Here is a 6,319-nt window from a genome sequence, read left to right on the forward strand (position 1 = left end):
TGATGGTAAAACAAATCTGTGCTTTCTTCCGTCTGCCTCTTCAGACCCATCTGATTTTAGTGTCACTTACGTTAGTTGTTCAGATCATATAAGGCCTAGCAAGTAACTACAAGGACTTGATTTGTCCTAAGTGATATATTAAGCCACTGGAGAATTTGGCATAGGGACGTGATGGGATCGTCTTGAACTCCCATTTCTGATAATGTCAGTCTAGTTTCTAGCAGAGCAAACTCCCTACAAGAACTAGAAACGCTGGAAAATATACACACATATTACACACACACACATTTTTCAATGTTGGTTCATCCTCTGAAGCTTTCCTCCTCCCTGAGACCATGGCTCTTCAAATCCTTGCTGCCTGAGTAATTCTGTCGTCCCTTTAAGCAGATTTTGTTTATATATTTATATAAACAAGGATTACCAGGGCAAATATACTAAGGCAGTGAGGATTTGAGGAGCTACAATCTCACAGAGATGGAAACTGTAGAGAGTGGGCCCACACCGAAGTACTAGGCCCATCAAGGAACAGCAGCCTGGGTAAGGAGCCTGGGTAAACACACCAGGCTTTTAGTTGGACCCCCTGAAAAGCTATACTCTGAGTAGAGGTGAACCAGAAATTGACCAACCCTTATAAACATATAAGACCAGCTTTGAATCAACTAAATGTCTGAATGAATTAAGGTGATCTTTCTGACACTCTGAGGGCCTACCAGAAGTACATCATTTCTTGGAGAAAGATCCCATTATCTAGCTAGAGCAGGGGTTGGCAATAGTAAATACTTGAGGTTTGTGGGCCATAAGGTCTCTGTTGCAACTACTCAACTCTACTACTGTTGCACAAACGCAGCCAGAGACAACACGTGAACAAATGAATGGTGGCTGCGTTCCAATAAAACCATTTATGGCCACTTAGGTTTAAATTTTATGTAAGTTTCATGTGTTGCAAAATATCCTTTTATTTTTCAACCATTTAAAAATATAGCAAACATTCATAGCTCAAAGGCCAGGCAAAAACAGTGGTAGGCAGGATTTGGCCCATGGGGCATGGTTTGCAGAACTCTGAGCCACAGCCACAAATTATCCCTACAGTTTTTCATATACAATGTTCAGAATTCTATAAAAAATCACTAGAAATAGCAGTAAATGGGACCTCATTACTGAAAAATAAGAGAATAAAGAAAACACAATAGAAGCAGATCCACAGATCTACATATTGGAGTTTTCAGACATACTTTAAAATAATTTTGATTTATATATTCAATAACTTAGATGACAAAGTGGAAAAATTTATTAGAGGAATAGAAACTACCAAAACGTATCAAATAGAATTTCTAAAATTTAAAAATACAATAACCAGAGGCTGGCCTGGTGGCATGGTGGTTGGGTGTGCACGATCTGCTTCATTGGCCCAGGGTTCACAGGTTTGGATCCCAGGCACAGACCTATACACTGCTCATCAGGCCATGCTGTGGCAGCGTCCCACAAAGACTGGCACAGATTTAGCTCAGGGCCAATCTTCCTCACCAAAACCAAAAAACAAACAAACAAAAACAATAACTGAAATTAACCTAGTAGACGGTAGATGGGTTTAAGAGCAGATTAGACACAGCTGATGAGAAGGATTAATAAAAACAAAAAAACTGAGGTGCACATATTAACATGGATAACTCACAATGTCTAGAGAAAAAAATTACAGAAACATATATGGTACGACACGCAAAATAATTCAGTTTATTTATATATGTACATATATAGTATAAGAGTACATATTTATGTACATTACACTATAAATAAATTATGAGAATAATAAATACCAAATTCAGAATGGTTTCCTTTGTGGGGCGAGAATACTGGAGGCTTTACAATAATATTAACATTTTTATTTAGCATGTTTGGTGGATAAACAAATACTTATTATTTTTACCTTTTGCATATATGGGATAAGAACTTAATATCCCCACTGGCAGACACTTAAACCAGATTCTACAATTATAATACCTTTGGATTCCTGATACTTTTTTAAAGAAACAACCTTATGATAAATAATGTATCCTATTTACCCAAATATAACTTCATTTACATCTTTTTGAAGCAGCAAAGGGTTAGTAAATTAATTAGAATATTTTCTATATTAGATCAAACTTATAAAGATGATTTTGTTATTCTAAAATTTAACAAATTATCTATCTTAAATTGCATTGACTTTTACAATAAAACTCTTAAGAGTAAAACCATTACTAAGGTCTGTAACAGATGCCTCAAAATGTAAAAATATAGCATACGATTTACTACATCACTTAACAAGTGGCTGCTTTATTTCAATCATGGGAGAGTATCACTTTTACTCTGATAATTCAAGGGTAGATCAAGTTTTAGAAATGTAGAATAGCCAGATTACATTTCTAAATACTGTATGTACTATAGATTATTTTCATAATGGAATAGAAGATGTCCTAGAAAAAGTGGCAACAGAGGAGAGCCTGAATTCTGGATTAATCCGAGTGTCCCAGGTTTCCTTATTTACATGGTCCTTCTTACCTGCCTTATGATCTCAGTGAGATCCCTTGGACTCTGTGATAATGTACCCTTTTGCTAGCCAGTAAGTATATTCCATAAAAAATACTGGACAGAGGTAGGATCAGCAGCTAACCTGTGAGAAACTCGTATTATTAAAAATAAATGGAAATTGAATGTTTCTCCCACCATCCAGTAAAAATTATTTTTCAGTGTCTAAAAGGACAGCAATTTATTAATGCAAAAATGTAATGTTGTCACCACCTCTTTTCAATGCTACAAGTTTCTCCAGGAGCAAGGCTAAGGAGGGAAAAGGAAAAAGGAGAGAAATTTTAATAAATTATTATTACGGTAGAATCTAGCTGAAGAGCATCCACCTGGGGATAATAATAGTTCTGCCTCATAGTACGGTTTTGAAGATTAAATCCAATAATGCATGTCAAACATTTATATTATGCTGTTTTTATTACTGTGTGAATCAGTACCATATAATTACTTGCCTATAGGCAGTTGATATTTTGGGTTGCTATTTGCACTCATTTAACATTAATGGGTAAAGAAGGCAAGTGAAACTTCCAGCTAAACTATCTGGGGGCAGGAATGGCAGTGAGATCTCTTACTTAAAACAGAAAGATAAAGTGAAACTCTGAACAAGATACCCGCCCCCTGACCTCACTTGTCTCCAAGAACTCTGACAGCCCAGTTCACACCACCTTAGACAGAAAGCTGGAAGATTTCTCTCTAGAAAAACTGACCTATCCCAAAGAAAAAGCTTCAGAATAGGATTGGGGGTAGGAGGGATGCCTAATGAAGTTTTGTTGCTTACTTCCCCTAATGAAGTCCACCACTGAAGAGTCCTACCCAAGCACAGAGACCTTCCAATTAACTTTCTCTGTGCCTCTGAAATATGAAGGATCCTGAAGCAATTAAAGCAAGATTCTAACTTGAAAGACTATGACCAAACCAAACAGAAAAAAGGAACATCAAGGAGATAGTGTTAATGCAGGAAGCAAAGAAAACTTTAAAACAACCAAAAAACCTAAATTAATATCCTTAGAATGATGAAAACACATTGCACTCAAACAAGAACAAGGTGCTACTTAAAAGAAAAAGGAACCTCCAATACACCTTTTCACAAGAAGCTACTAGAGGATATACTCCATTAAAACAAAGGCATAAATAAGCAAAGAAAAAGAAGTATATCCTCCATATCCTGATGCCTAAACAAAAAGATGATGGACTCAAGGAATAATGTCTCCCTGTGAGTGATTTGTGGAATAAATGAATAAATACAAATGATTCTGCTGATAGATTAATAAAAACTCAAAGTAAATTGAGCAAATTACAACCAAGGTAATTACTACGTTCTGAAAGACAAAAATATTCAGAAAGGAAATGTAACCATAGTATTCTACAGAACACAACACTATCTATGCATACTTAATATATATTGAATATGAATTCAACAAAAGTTATACAGTCATGAGGATGATAAGAGTAGTAGTCCAACCAGGTTGGGAGGTCATGGGAGAATAGGGGTAGATTTGTGAGAAAGTGAAATCTCCATCTTCCATAGTAGGAAGTTTGTTAGTGTCACTGAGTGGATTCTGACTCCTAGCCACCCTGTGTACAACAAAGAGAGCGGAACCCTGCCTGGTCTTTTTTTCACCATCCCATCATCTTCTGGCAAATGCTAGATCAGACAAATGCTCCATTGCTTTCATGGGTTTTCATGGGCAGTTTTTTCAGAAGTGGGTGGCCAGGTTCTTCTTCCTTGTCTGTCTTAGTCTGGAAGCTCTGTGCAAACCTGTCCACCATGGGTGACCCTGCTGGTATTTGAAATACTGGCAACATAGCTTTCATGTCACAGCAACACAGAGTATGGCAAATGACAGATGAGTAGTGTGGTTCCCTGACTGGGAACTCAGGCTTCAGCGGTGAGAGTACCAAATCTTAACCACAAAACTATCATAGTAGGAGGTTGATAGATAATATTTACAATTGAAAAAAGTTCAAAAGAAACAGTAAAGAAAAAACAAACTGGAGGGTAAGCAGAGGAGGTAGATTGGTGAAATGTTTAAGAGAATGAGCCCAGCTGCCAAGGTTTTAAGAATTAGAATCGAATCGAAGCTCTTGCTAATTACTTGACCTATGATTGCGTAAGTTACTTAACTTTCTGTTCTTGGGTTTCCTCATCTCTAAAATGATTGTTCTGAGAATTAAATGCCTTCATAATATGGAGAGCCTAGAACTTACATGTCACATAGTAAGTGCTCCATAAAAGCTAGAATTATAAGCTTGTTACTTGGAAATGTGGAAGTAACACAAAGCAGAGAAATGACTAAAAGTTGCTCTAAGGAGCAGAAATGAGAGGTAGGGAGAACAGAACACGGGTCTCACATTTTCCTTATGCCTTACAACAGCACTGTCCAATGGAATTATAATGCATGCCATTATACAGTTTTTAATTTTCTTACATTTAAAAAGGCAAAAGAGGTGAAATTAACTTTAACAGTTTTTTAATTCTTATGTATCTAAAAAATCATTTAAAAAATGTAATTATAAACGAATTAGATATTTTACATTCTTTTGTTTTGTAAGAAGTATCTGAAATCCAACGTGTATTTGTACATTTATAGCATATCTAAATTCAGACTAGCCACATTTGGAGTGTTCAATAGCTACATGTGGCTAGTGGCTATCACTGGACAGTATGCCTATGGTAATATTTGATTTTTAAAAATAATACATATCGTCAATGGCTGCTAAATCACAGAAAGAGACAATCAGCCATTATATGCCTCCTGATGGAAGACACTGTTTATAGTAGTCTATAAAAAAAAATTGAACATGAACCTGACAAACCCTTTAGATTGAATGACCATTTATAGAAAATACAGAGGAGAAAGGAACAGGTTAAATGGCATCTCAAGTAAACAGTCAGCAAAATCCATATGAGAAACTCTTACTGGACAAGCAAACCCAAAAGAGGAATTTAAAAATGAAATAAAGGAGGAATCCATGATTAAAGGATTTATCAATGAATTACAATGTGTGGTCCTTATTTAGATGCTGACTACAATTATTTAACAATTTTTTATGCTATTTATGACATAAAATTTGAATGCTGAATATTTGATATTATGAAATTATTTTAATTCTTTTTATGTAAATAATATTTTTACAGTTTTTTTTTAAAAAGCAATTATCTTTTAGGAATACATACTGAAATAATTATGGATGAAATGATGTACCTTGAATTTCCTTCAAAATAATATGCATGTTGGGGAAAGTAGATGGGAGTTTAAATGAAATTGGCCATGAATGCTGAAGCTGAGTGACAGTACATGGGGTTCTTTACCCTTTATTATCTATCCTTGTATATGCTGCTTTACATTTTTTACAATAAGAGGTTGAAAACAAAACTACAAGGTATATGGATTAATTTTTAAAATAGAATTTAAAAAAAATAAGCTTAAAGGAAAAATGAGCGTTAAGTTAATGACTGATACATAATCACTCTGCCCTTCCGAAGCAAGCCCGACCTTAATTCCTTCAGACCTGAGGAGAGCTTTTTTCTCACTTCTTCTCCTGCCCACCTATATTTGTCATTGGTGCTGACTTTATAATCACCCTTTCCAGCTTATCTGATACTCTCCACAGGGAACAGAACTCTAAAGTCTGTTCATAAACCATGTGAAATTACCCATGTGACAAACTGTAGGAGGCTTTAATACTTATCTAAAGGAAGGAGGACTCTCAGAAAACAAGATAAGGCAGATTCAAAAAGATAAATTCAAGACAC

This window comes from Equus asinus, chromosome 24 (assembly GCF_041296235.1).
Source record: "Equus asinus isolate D_3611 breed Donkey chromosome 24, EquAss-T2T_v2, whole genome shotgun sequence".
Taxonomy (NCBI): Eukaryota; Metazoa; Chordata; class Mammalia; order Perissodactyla; family Equidae; genus Equus; species Equus asinus.